At 36.6% G+C, this 20,702-nt stretch overlaps 1 long non-coding RNA gene across 2 annotated transcripts in view; it reads right to left on the reverse strand.

The window, feature by feature from the left end:
* Positions 1–20,702, reverse strand: part of LOC124242793 (uncharacterized) — a 118,523-nt gene that overhangs the window by 74,926 nt on the left and 22,895 nt on the right. For both annotated transcript variants that reach the window (XR_006889503.1, XR_006889502.1), the window contains exon 3: positions 11,950–12,050. This is a non-coding gene — a long non-coding RNA (uncharacterized LOC124242793). The remainder of the gene's footprint in view (positions 1–11,949; positions 12,051–20,702) is intronic.

Below are 20,702 nucleotides of genomic sequence, written 5' to 3' on the forward strand. Positions count from 1 at the left end.
ATTCTATTTATATTGAATCCAAAACCTGAAAAAGTTGGAGAAGGCCCGTGTCTTAGATAATCAGGCTGCTATAACAAATACCATAGACCAATTTGTTGCCTTAAACAACAGGACAGTTATTTCTCACAGTTCTGAAGGCTGGGAAGGCCAAGATCAAGGTGCTGGCAGATTCAGTTCTTGGTGAGGTCCCTCTTCCTGTCTTGTAGACAGCCACTTTCTCATTGTGTGCTCCCATGGCCTTTGCTCAGTGCATGCTCATGGAAAGAGATATCTCTTGTGTTTTACCTCTTCTTATAAGGGCATTAATTCCATCATTAAGGCACCACCCTTATGACTTTATCTAAACCTAAATATCTCCCAAAGGCCCACCTCCAAATACTACTGCATTGAGGGCGTAGGGATTCAACATATGAATTTTGAAAGGACACAAACATTCAGTCCATAATAGCCTACAAAAGAGCTGTAACCAAGTTCAAAAATCAAGCAAATGGTCAAAGGAATGAAGTTTATTTAGCCATTATTCACAGAATGAAAATCAAAAGAACCAAAGATGGTCAATTCAATCTTCCACCCAGAAATAGTATTATTCTTTGGGGAGCTTAATGTGCAAAACAATGAGAAAAACATTCTCTGTATCACCTCCAAGATTTCTTGCTTGGACCAGGAGCTAGTATTAAAGTCAACATAACAGGAAAAAAGCCTCAAAGGATACTACTGAAGTAAACTATGTCCCATAGGCAGGAAGTTCAAGCACAAGAGATTACCTTTAATGGAAGCAAACTGGTCAATTAATTGAAGAATATGACATCAAAACCACCTTTTAAACTCCACAAGAATATCTGATAATTATGTGATCGAGGGAAACTGGAAGTACAAGATGTAAAATGGGTGATGCCAAAAAAGAAAAGAAAATTACAGGTTATTATGCCAATTAGGGCTTTTAAAATACGTTTTTAAAGCTTAGATATTTAGCTATTGCAGGGCTGTCATTTTCATTTTGGGATCTACTGAGAGAAAACAAGGTATGAGAGGACTTTCTGCAATATCTAGTTCTTACAATATAAAATGGAATTTAAAAAGTATAGAAAGTAATAAGGAAATAAGTAGAACATGCTAGAGAGTCCAATCCAAGCACTATATGCTCACCACGGTTTTGCTTCAAGGTCAATCTCACTATCCTGGAGTTTATGCTTCCAAGTTTAGTGTCTACTATGATGACAGCAACAGTAGACACCACACAACTTTGGTGCCCCAGGACAAAGCTATACTCCTGCCCCTGGTATCAGAGGGCTTGATTTCTAAGCTCCACTATGCCTCTAGATCAGCAGATAAATCACTTAATTCCTATGAAACAGGACCGCCATTTAGACAAACTGATGGAGAGGAACAGGAGAGCAATAATGCCCAACAACAGATAGCACAACATTTCAAAGATGTGGCCTAGCCAGATGTGCTCATTGAACACCCCACCCCTGACCAGTCCTGCACAACCTCTAATGTGGTGTGTTCTTAGTGGTTTAGGACACTTAAATGGGGGTGAAGAGGCAAACTTGAATAATCATACTCGAAAACTATATTAATCCACTGATGGAAAAATTGTCTACCACTTAATCTTAAAAATGGGCATTCATTTATTATTTTAAAAATCAAGAGGATCCATAAAGAATAAATTGACTGGTAATATTGAATAACTCAGAATGTAAGGCATATAATGTATAGACAGTATTTATTAACAATAATACCATATTTTATTTTTAATAATTTATTTTGTTTTGAAAATCAATAATGAAATTGATTTTATTTATAGTATATTTTGATGCTCATTAATTTTATTGTACTATATTTAATATAAGATATAGTATACATTATACTGTACTCTTTCCTTTGCTGCTTCTTTTTTGTTTCTCCAATTTTTTTTTTTTTAAAGATTCGCACCTGAGCTAACACCTGTTGCCAATCTTCTTTTTTCCTTCTCCCCAAAGCCCCCTGGTACATAGTTGTATATTCTAGTTGTGAGTGCCTCTAGTTGTGCTATGTGGGACGCGACCTCAACATGGTCTGATGAGCCGTGCCATGTCCGCGCCCAGGATCCGAACTGGCGAAACCCCGCACCGCCAAAGAAGGAGAGAGGGCGAACTTGACCGCTGGGCCACGGGGCCGGCACCTCCAATTCAATTTTTTAAGGGACTTTGTTTTTTAGAAAAGTTTTAGATTTACAGAAAAATTGTGAAGAAGAGTTCCCATATACCCCACACCCAGTTTCCCCTATTATTAAGATCTATAAATGTTTTATTTCAGTTTGAACTGCTTTTATTTCCACTTGATTTTAACTAATAAAACTGATACAATTGCTAATATAATCAAAGTAATAAAAAGCTGATAATCAAATCCATCAGTCTTCCCCATGAGTAATCACTTTCATCTGTATAGCTATTTCTTCTAGTTATTTAACCTCTGTGCTTCTAAATAACATATTTATACTGAAATTCCTGAATTTATCAATATTAGAAATTTTGATAATTTTTTCCAAATGCTCCATCAGATTTGTCAGAGACCTATCAACATTACTTTCTGAGCAGTCTAGAGTTATCAGATAACCCAACTATTTCATTTCTTCCCCCTATTTCTATTATGGAACTTCTATCCTCTTGCTCCAGTCTGCAACTGGTGGCTCTCCAGGCTTGATGCGAAGCTGAGACTTCCTTCAGCAATCTCCTGTGTTGGAGCCACAGTTTCTTGGGCCTCCAGACTGTTTTTCTTGGGTTGTGCCCTCATTTTCTTGGGATAGATCTTCTAGCTGCTTACAAAAAAACTACACGGAAGTAATTTTTTTAAACTTTATTTATCTAACGCTGTCTTTATTCTACCCTCATAATTGTTTGCCTGGCTGAGTACAGAATTCTAGGCTGCAAACCATTTTTTCTCAGAATTCTACTGGCTTTGCTTTATTGTCTTCTATCTTCCAAAATTGCTACTGAAATGTACTGTGCTATTCTATTACCTATTGTATGTGACCTGGTCTTCCAGAATTTTTTCTTGAATCCTAGGGTGCTAAAATTTTATGAAGACTTGCTTTACAAGGATTTCTTTTCATTCACTGTGCTAGACCCTTTCAAACTGGAGACTCATGTTTCATATTATTCTCTGCTTTCTATCTTCTAATGTGGTGTTGAAATCTCACATCTGTTAATGACTCCATTCCCACCTTTTACCAGAAGTCCTTTGAGATAATATTTTAAGTGTATAGTCAACTCAATTATTAACTCTGATGGCATATATAGTGACTTTGGAATATGGTCTAAAATTTTGGAATATATAGCGTTTCAAGCCAAATAATAAAGATACTTGAAGAAAACTCAATCACCTGAGTTGAAGTTACCCAGTTTTCTCATTTACCTCCACATAAAAATATTCACATAGGACTGAGTTAATAAATTATGAAACATTTATATAATAGAATATCATGTCATTATTGTTGTTGTTCTAAACCATCTGAGAATAAGTTGGAGACATCATGCCCTTTACCACTAATATTTCAGTATGTGTTTCCTAGAAATAAGTCATTCTGTCACATAATGCCTTAATTTTATGCCCAGATTGAAGGAAGAAGAGATGATCCTGCTAAAATGAACCATATACACAGAATTTCTGTATATAATGTATCTACAATGGACATAGTCCAAAGAGATTTAATGATAACAATACAGCAGGGTCTTTTTGTAATGATTTCACCTCTTATTTCATCCTATGACAGAGGCCCTGTAAAGCTCTAGAGGGCATGGTCACATAGTACGACCAGCCAACATCCAGCATGTTTTTGAAAGCCAAAATGAACTTATTTTATTACTCATCTTTGATATGCAAAGAACTCTAATGTGCTATATTTAAATGTTGGTTTATTCTACATGTATGCCACCCCTTCATCTTATTCTATTTTAAAAGCTGGAGCTGTCCTAATTTATGAGTATGAAAAAAAAAAGATTATTGTATTTGGATTTGCTATTTTAAATGCCTGAATGTAATTCTCTCCTTCATATGTGTTTTGGAATTTTCCCATATCAGAAAGCTTATCAGGGTCAAGATATGGGAACATATGAACATGTGTATAGGCTCTATAACAGGGAAATGTGGTTTAGCTGAAGCTTATAATTGTGGTCATTTAAAAACTCTTTTCTAGTCTTTAGGAAGGATTTGAGACAAATTCCATTCAAAAAAACTTATTTAATTCTAGGTAACCAAACACCATCAACACATCTAAGTTATTAAAGAGAAATGACTTTTTAAATGATCTCTCTCAACTATAATATTTGTGATTTTTATTGTGAAATAAACATAGTCTATGCAAGCAATCACAATGAGAAAAGTTACAAAATATTGACAAAATTTGAAAATCAAAACTAAGAGTTCACACTGACTGCCAATTTAGTGAAAGGTATTATATTACCATAAGGGAGATAAAGAAAGAATGAGTTAAACATATCCCTGCAATATTTGAGATGGTTTCAAAGATAAACAAATGTTGCAATATTATTAACAGCACCTTCGCACATTTGTGGCAAATGAAAGCTAGTGCTCCTTTCACTTAAAAGTGTTTAATAACACCTTACCAAATGTGGTGGACATCTGTTGTTTGTGTCTGCCTGGTATCCACTGGGGACCTGCTCCTCTTTCACCCTATGTGGATCAGGATAATTTGTCAATCAGAGGGCCTTGCTATGCCCTGGGTTCATGAGCTGGGGCAGTTCTTGGGCTAGTCATACCTTCTAGTTATACCTTCTTCTGCTGTTCACAGAGATTGGTGCAAGGGTTAAGCAAACTACCCAAGTAGGACCAATCAGAGTCCCCTGATGAGATTCAGTATATGGACCCCAAAGAGTCTTTCTTCCTCTGATCTCAACTTATAAAGACCAGACAAATCTGGAGCTGCCAGTGGCTATCTTGGACAACTACATGCTGAGAATCTGCCTGAGAATGATGATAATACCCAGAAGGCTGAATTGAGTGACAGAGGGTGAGAGAGCCCATAATTCTGATGAGTCCCTAGATTCAACTGTGATAAAGCCAGTCCCAGACCTTGACTTGCTAGTTAAGGGCCAATAAATTCCCTTTTTTCTTGAGTTAATTTGAGTCTGATTTCTGTCACTTGCAACCAAGCACCCTGACTAATAGACCAAGACAAGTCTTTTTCAAAACACAATGTATAACTAAGGCATATCTAAGTACACTTGAACAATGGTTGCTCCTAAATGGTATAGCTGCCCAGTAAAGATTATATAATTATATGAATGTAATGTAATGTTACCTTAATTTTCTTATAACTTTGCAAACAGTTCCACTACTCACAAATAAGACTATCTACTGTCAAGAAGAGAAAATGTACATGTATGTGGAGGCAACAGGGGAGAATTGGAGGGGGATCTCAAGCCAAATGAGCACAGATGCTTTGGTCTGAAAAGCCTTCAAAAGTCAGAAGTTTAGTTTCTGTACATTACATGAAAGACTATTAGATAATTTAGGTTCAAGTCTGAAGGTGCTGTAGTTATATAAAGAAGTTCAGAAAATGTATTGATGTTACTCAGAATCTGAAAGACAAGTCTTGGGAACAGGGGCATGAAGTTGATTTATATCAGATTCATGTTCTTGCAATATATTAAAACATACTTCCTAACAAAATGTCTTATACTGAAGGTTTGCTCTTTGGGAAAACCTGAAATATAAGAAATATCCATTCTACTTTCAATGCAATAAAGAGAATTGGACCTAATATCTGTCAAGTTCTTTACATACTCCCAGGTGTTATATACCCTTCCCTTTTACTTCTCTTAAGGAAATATACCTTTTTACTACAATGTAAGGAAATCTCATTGTCCAAAGGCTGGTTGCAGCTCTACAGGCTGGAACTCCTCTGTCACATGTCTGACACGTGAATTTTCTCCTGCAGGGCACATTCTCTAAGCTGATCCTTAGGATCATTTTCCTTCTTGTTTCATCCTTCCCAGTTAACTCCTCGGTCAGAGAGAGATGCATTTCTACACCAAGGGAATCATAGGACTAGCATAAAATGTGCAATATTATCTTTTAATGATTTGTTTTCACATCCCTTTCTATAAAAGCATCTGGCATCTCTGTCCTGCCCTTGATTAATAGTGCCCAACAGTGCCTGGCACAAAGTGAGTACTCAATAAATGCTGACTGAAGGAATAAATAGAACATTCCAAGGAAAAGATCTTAGAAATGAACTGCCACTTTATACTGGGAGCAAATTGAGGGTCTCAGAAATTAAATGATATTCCAAGAACACAAAGCCATTAGTGGTAGTCCTAGAACCAAGTCTCTTAACTCCTAGTTGGATCTTTATTCACTAAACCAGAGTTTTCAGCCATTTTTTAATTTTATTTATTTATTTTTGAGGAAGATTAGCCCTGAGCTAACTACTGCCAATCCTCCTCTTTTTGCCGAGGGAGACTGGCCTTGAGCTAACATCCATGCTCATCTTCCTTTACTTTATATGTGGGACGCCTAACACAGCATGGCTTTTGCCAAGCGGTGCCACATCCACACCCAGGATCGGAATCGACAAACCCCGGGCCACTGAAAAGCAGAATGTGCGAACTTAACCGCTGCACCACCAGGCTGGCCCCTCAGCCATTTTTCTAATAATGTTCACATGGGAGAAGTTCTCAAGGTATAACCTGGGATGTGATCAATTCTAAGATATCACTATAACCCCTACTCTAAGCATATCAAGTGGTTTAAAAAAAAATCATTAGCAAACAGTTGTATTTGAACTCTTCATCAGTCATACATTTTTTGAGATACGCCTTAGAACAGACAGTGACAAACTAATATGTTAAGAGACCAAAGAAGCTGAAACCATTACACTAGACTAATATGTACAGGTATTTTCCCTGAGGACACCAAAGCCATCCCCTTGATTTTACCTCAGAGTCATTCTTCTTGAAGTCACCAGATCTTGATTCCTGGTGTGTTCCTCTGTTGTACAATCTAATTATGGATATACACCTCCCTAGACTGTACTTGAAGTTAGAAATTATATCATTTATCTTTGCATCACCAGTGCCTACCCTAGAGCCAAGCACCTAATAGATGTCAGTTTACAAAACAAGTGAAAACAATTGGATGTCCACATGCAAAATGATGAACTTAGACTTTTACCTCAGATCATATACAAAAATTAACTCACGTGGATCAGAGACTTAATGTAAGAGCTAAATAGAAAAAAATATAGGAGAAAATCTTTGAGACTTTAAGTAAGGCAAATACTTTTTTAGATGTGACACCAAAAACACATTCCACAAAAGAAAAAGTTGGTAAATTGGACATCATCAAACTTTAAAACTTTTGCACTACAAAAGACATCACTAATAAAATTAAAAGACAAGCAACAGAGTGTGAGAAAATATTTGCAAAACACATATCTGATGAAGGATTTATACCTGAAATACACAAAGAACTCTTATAACCCCTTAATAAAAAGACAAATGACCCAATAAAAAAATGGGCAAAATATATGAGCTGATATTTCACTAAAGAAGATATACAAATGGCTAGTGGCTAATACAGACATCAAAAGATGTTCAACATCTTTAGTCATTAGGGAAACGCAAATAAGAATGAGATACCATTTCTTACTCACTAGAAAGGTTATAATATAATAAGACAGACAATAACAAATGTTGGTGAGGATGTGGAGAAATGACGCCTCATACATCACTAGTGGGAATATAAAATGGTGCAGCCACTTTTAGAAATGCTTTGGCAGTTTCTCAAAAAGCTAAACATAAAACTACCAATTATTCTGCAATTCTACCCCTAGATATCTACCCAAGAGAAATAAAAACAAAACATATGTCTATACCAAGATTGGCATAGAAATCTTCAACACCAGCATTACTCATAGTAGCCCCAAATTTGCAAACAACCTGAATTTCAATCAACCAGTGAATGGATATACTGAATGTGATATATCCATATACTGGGATACTACTTGGCAATAAAAAGGAACTACCAACATATGCTACATCACAGATAAGCCTCAAAAACAGAAAGCAAAGAGAAAGGAGCCAGACATAAGAGACCGTATATTGTATGATTCCGTTTATATGAAGTGTCCAGAAAAGGCAACCTTATAAACAGAAAATAGATTAGTAGTTGCCTGGGACTGCGAGTAGGAATGGGAATAACTGTAAATGGGCATAAGTAATCTTGTTGGTAGGATGAAAATGTTCTAAAACTCATTTATTGTGATGGTTGCACCACTCAGTAAAGTTACCAATAATCATTGAATTGTACACTTGAAATGGATGAATTTAATAATATGTAAATTATACCTAAGTTATTCTTTGTTTTTTTTTTTTTGTTTTTGGGTGGTTTATTTTGCTGAGGAAGAGTAGTCCTGAGCTAACATCTGTTGTCAATCTTCCTCTTTTTTTTGCTTGAGGAAGATTAGCACTGTGCTAAAATCTGTGCCAAGCCACCATACTATGGCTGACAAGCAGTGTAGGTCCATGTCTGGGATCCGAACCCGCAAACCCAGGCCACAGAAGCAGAGCACGCCGAACTTTAACCACTACTCCATGAGGCCAGACCCGCTAAGTTGTATTTTAAAAAGACAAGTGCATGAATCATTGCTCCACTTATATCCCTTGAAAAGACGGTCCTCTTCACTGTCATTTACTATTCCATTATATGGATATACCGCCACTTTCCAGAAGCTCTCTACTCTCCTTATCTTAAGATTCATACCCTTCCCCACTGCATACCCCCTACAAAAACTCTCTCAAAAGCCCTTAGTACATTTTAGCATATTTGTCCCAGTTCTTCCAGGGACAGCACGGAAACATGGGCCCTTTGGCAGCGACTCATTCACATTTTTATGGAGTCCATGTCTAGCAGGTACCTTGCTCTCAGAATGCTAACAATCTGACAGAAGAGACACAGAGGATTCACAGGATTAACTGAAATAGAGTTTCCGAGGATGGCAAAAGTTCCTACTGGATGTGAATGGGGGAAAATCGAGGAAGTCTTTCTGTAGGAGGGGTCATCTCAACAACACACTGCACAGCAGTCAGAATTCCCACAGCTGGAAATGAGCAGTATAAGACCTCCTCAACTGGGGCCAGTGGGTGAGTATATCTATTTTGAGTGCTTTGAGCTACACATCTTTGTTCCAGATCTATCTCTTCTCTTGCCAAACCATGTTCACCTGTTGTTAGCTCTGTTATCATACCTAACTACTCAAACTCAGGAAGATAAAGAGCAGAAGCTAGAGAAATAACTTGGCTTTCATCTGAGCCCTGTGATTGTTATCTCCACATCATCAATACATAATTATATCTCAGAAGGTACTATTTCACAAATGCTATTTTTCTCAAATTTTAAGCTCCTCACACCTAGACATAGTGTCAGAGAGGGGAAGGATAGAACAGTGGTAGGAAAGGAAGTCCTGACAGATCACAAGCACTAAAGCTCTGGAAAGACACCTTCTTTGGTGATAAACACATCAGACATATGGGTACAATTTCCCCTGATACATATGTGAATAAATATGTGATAAATCACTATGTAGTATCTTATGTTTGACCATGCATGGAAAATGAATCCTGGCTTTGGTTGAGAAATCCACTGAACCAGAAGTTTGACCCTGAAGTAGAGAACCTGTTGAATGACTGTACAGAAAAATATTACTCAATTTGCTTCTTTGGTTCCAAAGCATTCTCAGATTTTTGAGCACTTGTATATGTAAAATGTCATTGTTTTCAATATTTCTGTCCGTTACTGTTTATCATGCGATGAACAAATTCAGCCATTAAACAAATACTTATAGAGTACCTACCATGTACCAGGCACTGGACTAACATTGAGGAATGAGGATTAATAAGCATGAAAGATGTGTAAGGAGCTCAAGTATAGTCCAATGTTTAAAAAAGTATGGTCTATGGACCATCTGTATCTGAATCACCTGAAAAGTTATTAAAAATGAATCAGAATCTCTGTAGGTAGGGCCCAGGAACACACATCTTAAAAAGCTTTACAGGTGATTTTTTTATGTACACTAAAGTCTGAGAATCATTGCTGTGCTGAGGCCTCGAGAGGACTCACATCACAAACAATTGTAACACAGTAGAATAATTGATGTCTCCATTAGGTTCTGATAATTATGTGCCAGAGTGCCCTCATACAATATTCTCGGTACTGAAAATTCTTATATATGAGCTTGTTTCTAGAATAAAGAGTATCCAAAGAAACCACTATAAAACTATCAATATCATGAAAATAATTATCAATGTTAAAGGAGGGCACAAAGGAGGACGGGATTGACTTACCAGAGGCAGGAAAATTATCATAGAAAAAACACTTGAGTTGAGTCTTAAAGTTAGAGCTTTAAGCTGGGTCAGCCAGCGTTGAGGCTTTCTGTCAGTAACACACTCAAGAAGTGGATGAATCAAGTTGCTGCCACCACTGATCCTAAATAGGGTTGGCTTCCGCCATTCATTCTAGAGCCAGCAAAGTGATGCTTTGTGACCAGCCTGTTTCCTCCCATAGGTCACTTCTGAGTCAAGGTCTTTCTTGGTGCATCAAACTGGTCACATATCTGGACACTAGCTACAGGGGAGACTTGGAAACATAGATTTTTGTTTTTGTTTTTGTTTTTATGCTACTTTGGAAAGCTGAAATTCACAATGCAGGGAACCATCAAAACATGATGTGGATGGTCAAGAAATTTTGAGCTGCTATGATGTCATATGTCTACCACAAAGTCTATCTCCAGAACCTAGACTTTTAGCCACTCTGCTATACTGCTTCTTACAGTGGTCAGGGGTAAGCCGTACTCTCATTGCCCAGATCCGGGTCATGCACAGAATGTACGTGGTTGTCTTTGTCTTTCGGGCTGCTATAATAAAAATATCATAAACCAAGTAGCTTATAAATGGCAGAAATTTTATCTCTCACAGTTCTGGAAGTTTAGAAGTCCAAGGTCAGGCATTAGCAGATCTGGCCTCTAATGAGAGCCTGCTTCCTGGTTCACAGACTCTCTTTTCACTGTATCCTCACATGCTCACATGGCTGATGGATCTCTCTGTGGTCTCTTTTAAAAGGGCACTAATACCATTCATGAAGGCTCTCCCTCATGACCTAATCACGTCCCAAAGGCCCTGCCTCCTACTACCATCATTTTGGGGATTAGGATTTCAACATATGAATTTGGGGGAGACATATACATTCAGTCCACTGCAGAGGTATTTGGAATTGGAATGGGAAGGGATGAGCACTTCAGAGAGCATAGTCTAACCCCCAAAGGGATCTAATATAACTGTTTCCAAAGCCTCCTCCTCTTCAACCACAGCCATACTTAATTAAACAGCATGAACTGGATCCTGGCACAGCAGATGGGACTGCAAGAATCCTCCTCTCTGCTAAGGACCTGAGACCACAACATGTAACTGAATCTGTTGATCAGTTGCTTCAGAAATCAATAACAATCCAGTATCAAGTATCCTATGACCCAAATCTTCATTTTCCACATAACAAATTTCAGCAACACTCAGATAGAAAATACTAAATAATTCAATAGGTAAACTAATGTAATTAGCCGAGGCTATGTCTTAAAGATAACTTGGTAGGTTTATCAGGCTACAGACCAGCTCAAATCAAAACACTGTACACGATCCATATTAAAGTTTTATAGTAGAAGCAGGTAACTATTGAATGAAATAGCCTTATCAATGGAATTTGTCTTCTCTCCATGTAATATAAAAATTAGGGATTCAACAGAATGCTCGTCTAAATATTTAAACAGATAAAATCCCTTGCTGGGGGGATGAGTTCCACTTGGGGCAGGGTATTTGATTCTTATAAAAATATCAACATCTACAAGCTTCATTTTTAGATAACACCTCAGTCATTCTCCAAAGACTTCAACCACACCTTTGTTCTTGAGCTCACATCAATTGTCTTGGTCAGGTTACTGACTGAAAAGCTGCTCCAAGCAGTAGAACAATGAGAAGCTATGTCCTTTACCCTTGCTCCTAGAAAAAAAATGGTTTATCCATGGTCAGTGTAAGAGTCAAGCATATGAAGAATACTTCCAACTTTTTTCAGTCCTTTAGAAAATGTCGCCCAGTGTGGTATTTAATGTTCTTAAGAGAAAATTCTCATGGAAAATCACTCTTTCCTGCTTATAAAAATGTATCATCTTCAGACAGGCAAATATTCTTCCATTTATGGTACAATGAAAAGTATATACCAAATGCAGTTTTTATTTTTGTATTACCTACCAGGAACCTTGAAGCTAAATTTAGAGCTCAATTATAATAATTACCTTTAACTGTTTTTTAGGAATAGTTAACTCTTCTCCTTTATTATTTGGTTCATATTCATTTAATAGTGTGTTATTAATTTCAAAGTCTCAAATTCTTTTTTCAATTTATATTTATATCGGTTAAATTTAACATAAAAGTCACTCACTTTAAATGTAGAGTTTGATGAGTTTTCATAATTGTATATAATCCTATAACTATCAGCACAATCAAGTTACAGAATATTTCTATCACCTTGAAAAATGTCCTCTTTGCAATTGATCCCCTCCCTTGATACCCAGCCTCAGGTAACCATTGATCTGCTTTCTGTCACCATAGTTTTACCTTTTCTAGAATTTTATATGAATATAATCATACAGAACATAATTTTGTGATTTCTTTCACTTAGTATAAGGTTTTTGAAATTCATCCATGTTGTTGAATATCAGTATTTTGTTCCTTCTTTATGGCCAAATAGAATTCCATAGTATGGTTATACCACAACTTGTTTATCCATTAATCAGTTGATGGATAATTGGATTGTTTCATTTGAGGCTATTATGAACAATGTGGTTAGAAACATTCATATACAAGTGTCTGTATGGACATATGTTTTCATTTCTCTTGAGTAAATACCTGTGAAGTAGAAATGCTGGGTCCTATAGGTATATGCTAATCGTATAAGACAGTGCTAAGCCATTTTTCAAAGTAGCTGAACCATTTTGCAATCCCACCAGCAATATATGAGAGGTCCAGTTGCTCCACACCTTTGTCAACACTTGATGGTGCCAAGCTTTTTAAACTTAGCCATTCTACTCAGTGTGTAGTGGTATCTCATTATGATTTTAATTTTTATTTCCCTGAAGACTAGTGATGTTGAGCATCTTTTCATGTGCTTATTGGTCATATTTATAGGTTCTTTTTTGAAGTGTCTGTTCAAATTCTTTGCCAATATTTTTATTAGGCTTTTTTTCTTATTATTGATTATAAGAGTTCTTTATATATTCTGAATCTGAGCCTTTTGTCAGATATATGTTTTGTAAATACTTTCTCCAAGTCTTTGGTGCCTTTTTATTTTCTTAACTGTCTTTCAGAAACAGAAAAGTTTTAAATTTTCAGTAAGTTCATTTTGTTACTTGTTTTCTTTTACGACTCATGATTTTTGTGATCTATTTAAGAAGTCTTTGATTAACCCAGTCTTTCTTAACCTCTGTACTATTGACATTTTGGATTGGATAATTTTTTGTTGTAGGGAGCTGACCTATACATTGTAGGATGTTTATCAGTATGCTCGGCATCTATGCATTAGATTTCAACAGGATGCTCCCCACCCCAGTGTAACAATTAAAAAATGTCTCCAGACAGTGCCAATGTCCCTTGAAGGACAAAACTGCTCCCAGTTGAGAAGCACTAGCCTAACCCAAAGCCACAAAGATTTTCTCTCTATTTTTTTTTTAGAAGTTTTATAGCTTTAGCTCTTACATTTAAGTCTACAATCCATGTTGAGTTCATTTCTGTGTAAGGTTCAGGTAAGGATCAAAGTTCATTTTTTCCATACAGATATTCAGTTGTTCTAGCACCATTTGTTGAAAAGACTATCCTTTCCTCCATTAGATTACCTTGGCACTTTATCAGAAAATCAATTGATCATATAAATGGTGATCTGTTACTGAGCCCTCTATTCTGTTCTATTTCCATATGTCTATCCTTATGCCAATACCATACAGTCTTGATTATTGTAGCTTTATAATAAGTCACGAAATTAGGTAGTCTAAATAGCTCATTCTTCTTTTTCAAAATTGTTTTGGCTATTTTAGGTCGTTTGCCTTTCCATATATTTTAGAATAACCTTGTTGATTTCTTTAATAAACTTTTTATTTTGGAATAATTTTAGATTTGAAGAAAAGTTGCAAAGATAGTATCAAGAGTTTACAGAAATGGTGCAAAGACAGTATGAAGAGTTGACATATACCCCTCATCCAATTTCTGTTTCCCTTAATGTTACCATCTTACGTTACCATGGTACATCTGTCAAAACTAAGAAACCAGCATTGGTACATTGCTATTAACTAAATTGAAGACTTCATTTGGATTTCACTAGTTTTTCCATGAATCCTCTTTCTGTCCCAGGATCCAATCTAGAATACCACATTGCATTTAGTCATCTTATCTCCCCTCTCTCTTCTGATCTGTGACAGTTCTCAGACTTGCCTTGTTTTTCATGCATGACCTTAATGGTCCTGAGGAATATTGGTCAGGTATTTTGTAAAACGTCCCCTAACTTGGTTTATTTGATGTTTTTCTCATGATTAGACTGGGATCATGGGTTTTCTGAAAGAATGCCATAGAGGTTAAGTGCACTTCTCATCATATAATATCAGCTATCCACATGGCATCACTAATGATGTTAACCTTGAAGTCAAATTCCTTTGTAAAAGCCCACTAGGGGGGCTGGCCCCATGGCCAAGTGGTTATGTTCACGCGCTTTGTTTTGGTGGCCCAGGGTTTCGCCAGTTCAAATCCTGGGCACGGACATGGCACAGGTCATCAGGCCATGCTGAGGCAGGAGAAAAAGGAAAAATAAAATCTTAAAAAAAAAAGAAAAAAAGCCTGCTAGGATTGTAATTGGGGTTGCAATAACTCCATGTGTCAATTTTAGGAGAATTGCCATCTTAATAACACGGAGTTTTCTCACCTATAAACAAGGTTTATCTCTCTACCTATTTAAGTCTTCAATTTCCCTTACCTCCTCGAAACATGAATTTCTCACCAGGATCTGTCTGCTTCTGTCTACTCTCCTGTACTTTCAAGGAGCTGCTGTTAATTGTTATAAAAATATATACATGTTCTAGAGGCTACAGTTGTTATCTGGAGAAGGTCAGTTTAGTAAGATCTCACTCAGCCATTGCTGAAAGCAGAACCTAACATTGCCTCAAATACTTTTTAAAGCTAGACAGGAAAAAATAGATAGACAAATTTATGTTATTATCCTTAAAATATCCTTAGAGTAGAGTCATAATCACAATCTGTGCTAAGCCAACCTTCAATCTTAAAGTTCACCAACAATTAGTAGACATACAGTCTGTGATCATGAAATAGAGCCTAGCTGTGTGTCAAATGAATTTGACTATATGAAATTAATGGCTTCCTGCTTGCTTAAAATTTCAAATCCTAAAAGATCAAACATGGGAAAATATTAAAATCTTAGTAAAATCATTCAATGCCATCCACGTTGTGGTAAAATGGGCATATTTCTGTAATGTATTTTTAATGGTAATACAGTTAGGTTAACTCCTTTGGAAAGCAAATACACAAAAACCTTAAAATTATTCATATCTTTGACTTAAAAATTCCACTTCTGAGACTCTATCCTACGGAAATAATGCTAAATAGTGTCAGAGGGAAGAGTGACCGTTATGGACAAATATTTTCATTAAAGCATTAGTCATAATATAAAACAATTGATAATACTTAAATGTCCAATAGGAAAATAAGTTATTATATTTACCTAGTCATTTAAAAATGATGTTCATAAAAAGCTTTTAATAACACTATAATATTAAACATATGCGTATGCTGTATGAGCTCAACTCTAATTTTTTTTAAGTGTAGAACAAAAGACAAGAAATTAATACACTATACTCTTACTGGAGGCTAGATGTTTTCTTTTTCTTCCTACATGCTATTTTTCAACAGTGAGCCAAGAAAACAATAAGATTTTTTTAATCTTATAAAAATTTACCTTACTATTGAATTTCTTTTTTTTTTTTTTTAAGATTGGCACCTGAGCTAACGACTGTTGCCAATCTTTTTTGTTGTTACTGTTTTTCTTTTCTGCTTTTTCTCCCCAAATCCCCCCAGTATTATTGAATTTCTGAGCTGGAAAAAAATTTTTAAAACTAGTTTACACTCTGTACTTGATTGATAAGGAAACTTCCTTATCAAATGGAGGCACAGAGAGTTGAAAATATTTGTCTAAGTCCACAAAATGAGTTGGTAGTACTCTAAAACTGCTATCTCCTGACTCTTTGGACATGACACCACATTCTGGTCATTTTTGTTCTGTTCCAATCTCCATTTCTAGGGTTAAGGGAATGGGCATGGTTCACATGAGCAATATTTAATTAAAAATAATTTTTAAATTATTAAATAAAACACTTCAAACAATTTTAATATGAACGCTCTACTGGAAAATGGAAGAAATTTTAGAGTTGTGCTTCCAATGAATATTTCAAATGCTGAATAAAAGTGGAGTTTTATTCTAGAAAGCTTTCCAGTTTTGAGATTTAAGATAGCTAATAAAGAACTTATATTACATTTTATTTATTAAAAGCTCATTGTTCCCTTATTAGAGTTATTACTGTTTGCTTGCAGTTGCACAAACAGAAATGACAGGGTACAGTGTGATCTTATAAATCAGGACTTTCTGTTATGAACTGGTCTACCTTTACTGTTCAACTCTCATGAGCTAACGATACAGTAAGTACTCTATCAGCATGGCTGATAATTACTAATCATACACTAGACATAATGACCTTTAACTGGGTTTCAAATATCCCAAACAATTTTTCCTGAAGTCTTTTTGAATAGAAAAAAACATTTTTAGTTTAACATTTCATACCACTGGATGACAATCCAAAGGGAATGCTTGAGGTTAGTAGAGTGTTTATCTTATCAAAAGTGGTCTGGTCTGTTTGGGTTACTGCTTAGATTCCAGGTTATCAGGCCTATTTACTAGTTTAAGAACTTTCAGCAATTAACAGTGTTCAAACAGCACCAATCTGCTATGTTATTTCAGCTGGGACAACAGCTATATGAACCAATACAGCTTCCTTACTAAACATAAATGATAGCACTTTCCACTCACTGGGGAGTTAGTTTTTAGGTATGTCACACTGTCACAGTGCATAGCAAAACAAAAGAGTGTGAAATGTCTAAAGAATAAAAAACCCAAAAGACATAGCATGTTTTTGCATTTAAAAAAATAATAAAGTAACCTTGCCAACAAAAACATCATTGCAGGAAGACAAAATAAATATAAAGTAAATTTAAGCAGTAGGTTGTGGTCCCTTTTCCATCAAGAACAACTATTTTCCTTGTTTTTGAGACTGCTTAGTTATATTAGCAATTTTCAGCACACAGTAGCTCAAATCAACAATACATTTGCTCTTCAGACTTTGACACTTCCCCAGCTGCTAGGCCTGTGCTTAACTAAACAAGTACAGTAGTGCAAGTGGAACATTTATGTAACACAGAAACTATAAATGTTCTCTGAGAAACAGAGGTCTACTCATTCTAGACGATGTGAGAAAAGGACAAGAGCGTTCTATTTTAAATCTCCTGTGAGGAATATATATATCCTATACATGTTGTAGTTAAAAGTATAGCCTCATTTGTTTACTGACAATGAAATATCATTTTTTTCTCTAAATAATTTTTAAAAATTCATTGAGTATCTATCTGGCATTAGACACTATACTAAGGACTTTACAAGTATCTTTTCACTTAATCCTTTCAACAATCCTATGAGATGTAGATATTAACATTTATCTTCATTTTGCAGATGGAGAAACTGAGACTTAGAAAGGTTAAGCAACCTGCCCAAGGTCACTCAGTAAATACTGGAGCATGGTTTGAACGCAGGAGGTCTGACTTCAGAGCCTTCGCGCTTCCCCACTACGGGCAAATCAAAATGACACTAAAGAATTTTTAGAATAGAAGAGATATCAAACTACCTGAAATAAACATTATTGATAATAAAATCATAAAACACATACTATCTATGGTCTTTCTTTTCCCACTGACAGATATTTAGTGACTTCCCTTACCAATGCTAGCTCTTTCTTCCCCCTTTTGCCCCTTCCTCTTCCACTTTCCAGCAAACACACACACACACCCCAGAAGCTTCACTCACAGTGCCTGTGGTGCTAAAAAAATAGGGCAGGAAGGGGCCAGCCCTGTGGCCTAGGGGTTAAGTACAGTGCACCCTGCTTTGGCAGCCCAGCTTCAGTTCCCACACACAAACCTACACCACTCATCGGCAGCCATGCTGTAGTGATGACCCACATACAAAATAGAGGAAGACTGGCATAGATGTTAGCTCAGGGTGAATCTTCCTCAGCAAAAAAAAGAAAAAAGAAAAAAATAGAGCAGGAAAAAGTTAATGTTCTACTTCAAAAAATGAACTAAATAGTAAGTGTGGCCTCAGAACTTGTAGGGTGGGGAGGAGGGGAAGAGAGATCAGTATCTGAACAATCGATTGGCCGTTCCCAGTTGTTTGTTTACTTCTAGGTAAACTCATTTACAGGTATATAGGAACAAGGAAAAAAAGGCTCCACGGAACAGGTGGTTCCTGGATTTCCTTCACTTCTCTTCCCAAGCCAAAAAGTCTGTTGTTTACCTGACAGAAACAAACGTAGTGGGTTTTCCAGAACAGAGTTAAAAGTGAATTTTCTCTGAATAAAATTAGCCCTTAGTGAAGCAGATCCTTATATACTAGCGTTTTCCAGCCAATAGAACTTTCTGTAATGAAGGAAATGTTTAATGTCTCTGCTGTTCAATGTGTAGCCACTAGACACACATGGCTGCTGAGCACTTGAAATGTGGCTAGTGGGACTTGGGAACAAAAGTTTTAACTTTATTTCATTTTATACAGTCACATATGACTAAGGGTTATCATTTGGACAAAACAGCTGTAGAATAATAAGTACTATTCACTAAGTATCTACTATGTGCTACATAGCTACCTTTGAGGAAGGTATAATTTTGTCCTCATTTTACAGAAAAGGAAACTGAGGCTCAGAGAGATTAAGTGACTTGCTCATGGATTTACAACTAATAAGTGGTAAATTCTGGATTTTACACCCACATCTAACCCTCTCAAGGCCTGATACTTTCACTCCCAGTGGTTCTCAACACTGGCTGCATATTAGCTAGTGTGCTTTTCCTATCTACTCTTCCCACGGTCCCACTCCCCAGACATTTTTATTTAATTGGTCTGGGGAAGAGCCTAGGCACATGCATATCCCTGAAACTTTGACTGTGCAACACCACCAGTGTGACCAAGGCCCCCTGGTAGTGGACAACCATTTCCAAAAGGGAACTGGGATAATGTTCTACCTCTACCTCTTGTCTTAAGCATGGCTAACAGTTTAATGCTAAAAAGAGTCCCACTCCTTCCTTCTGCAGATCAGAGTAAATGACCAACAGCAGCTACTCCTAGCTAGGGTGAGGTCACATAGCTGGTATTTTGATAGAGCTGAGACCAGGGCCCAGGTGAAAGTTATATGTAAATGCTCCAGCTTCTGGAACTGTGGGGACAGCAAACAAGCTAAGGTCAGGAAAGCTCAGCTCAGAATTTAAAACCCTATGCAGCAACTCAGAAACCCAAGGGCAGACAAAGGCTGGCATGTATAGTATCTGACTATTTCCAGAGGTGGGAATGCTCAGCTCTCCCAGGCTTGTCAACTTCAACTTTTCCATCCCCTCTTTCTGCCACTCCAAAGGTCCTTAGGTGGGGTCCAAGGGCCTCTGTGCAGCGTTTTTCACTCTGCCAAGATTACTTCTTTTTTTTTAAATTGAGATATAATTAACATATAACATTATAGTTTCAGGGTAAAACATAATGACTCAGTATTTGTATATACTGCAAAATGATCACCACAGTAAGTGTAGTTAACATCCCTCACCACACTTAGTTACAAATTTATTTTTTTCTTGTGATGAGCTGCCAAGGTTACTTCTAATGGATGTAACCCTACCCTGGCACTTAGTCGGCGCTTAAAATTAGGATTGTGAAATGAATGAAAGCAGATTTTGGACTTCAAGAGACTGAAATTACAGCTTCTACACAGGCTCAGATTCTGAGTATGTACTTGGCAAATAACTTTTAAAAAATCAAATCCAAAAGTCCCTTCAGAACCTTTGCACTTGCCTCACAAAAGTGGTTAGAGAAGAAGACATCAGCCTCCAGGACAGGACTATATTTTGTTTCAGGGGCTGAAAAGGCTTGAAAGTGGTGAAATAAGAAGAGAAAATGAGAATGCTGACAAAAAGTTAAACACAGGAATTTATACCATACCTATAGGTATTCCAACTGTCCTGTTAAACACAGGCAACATTGTCTTGGCTTAGGAGACCACTAAATGGTTCTGGGGTGAGAAAGAAAGTCAACAATGCAAGAGCTTGAAGGAAACTGCCACAAAAATAGAAAATGCTGCTGTAAACATTACCCCTCAGACTGGCCAAGTATGTCTTTCTCTCCGACAATAAACGAGTAAAAATAAAAATAATTTGTGTTTTAGATTATCCTTAGGAATGGTGTGTGGCTATAAAATGCCCTGTGGAAATCATCTCTCCATTCAGGAACTCAGCACAGCTGCT

Source organism: Equus quagga, chromosome 7, assembly GCF_021613505.1.
Source record: "Equus quagga isolate Etosha38 chromosome 7, UCLA_HA_Equagga_1.0, whole genome shotgun sequence".
In the NCBI taxonomy this organism is placed as follows: Eukaryota; Metazoa; Chordata; class Mammalia; order Perissodactyla; family Equidae; genus Equus; species Equus quagga.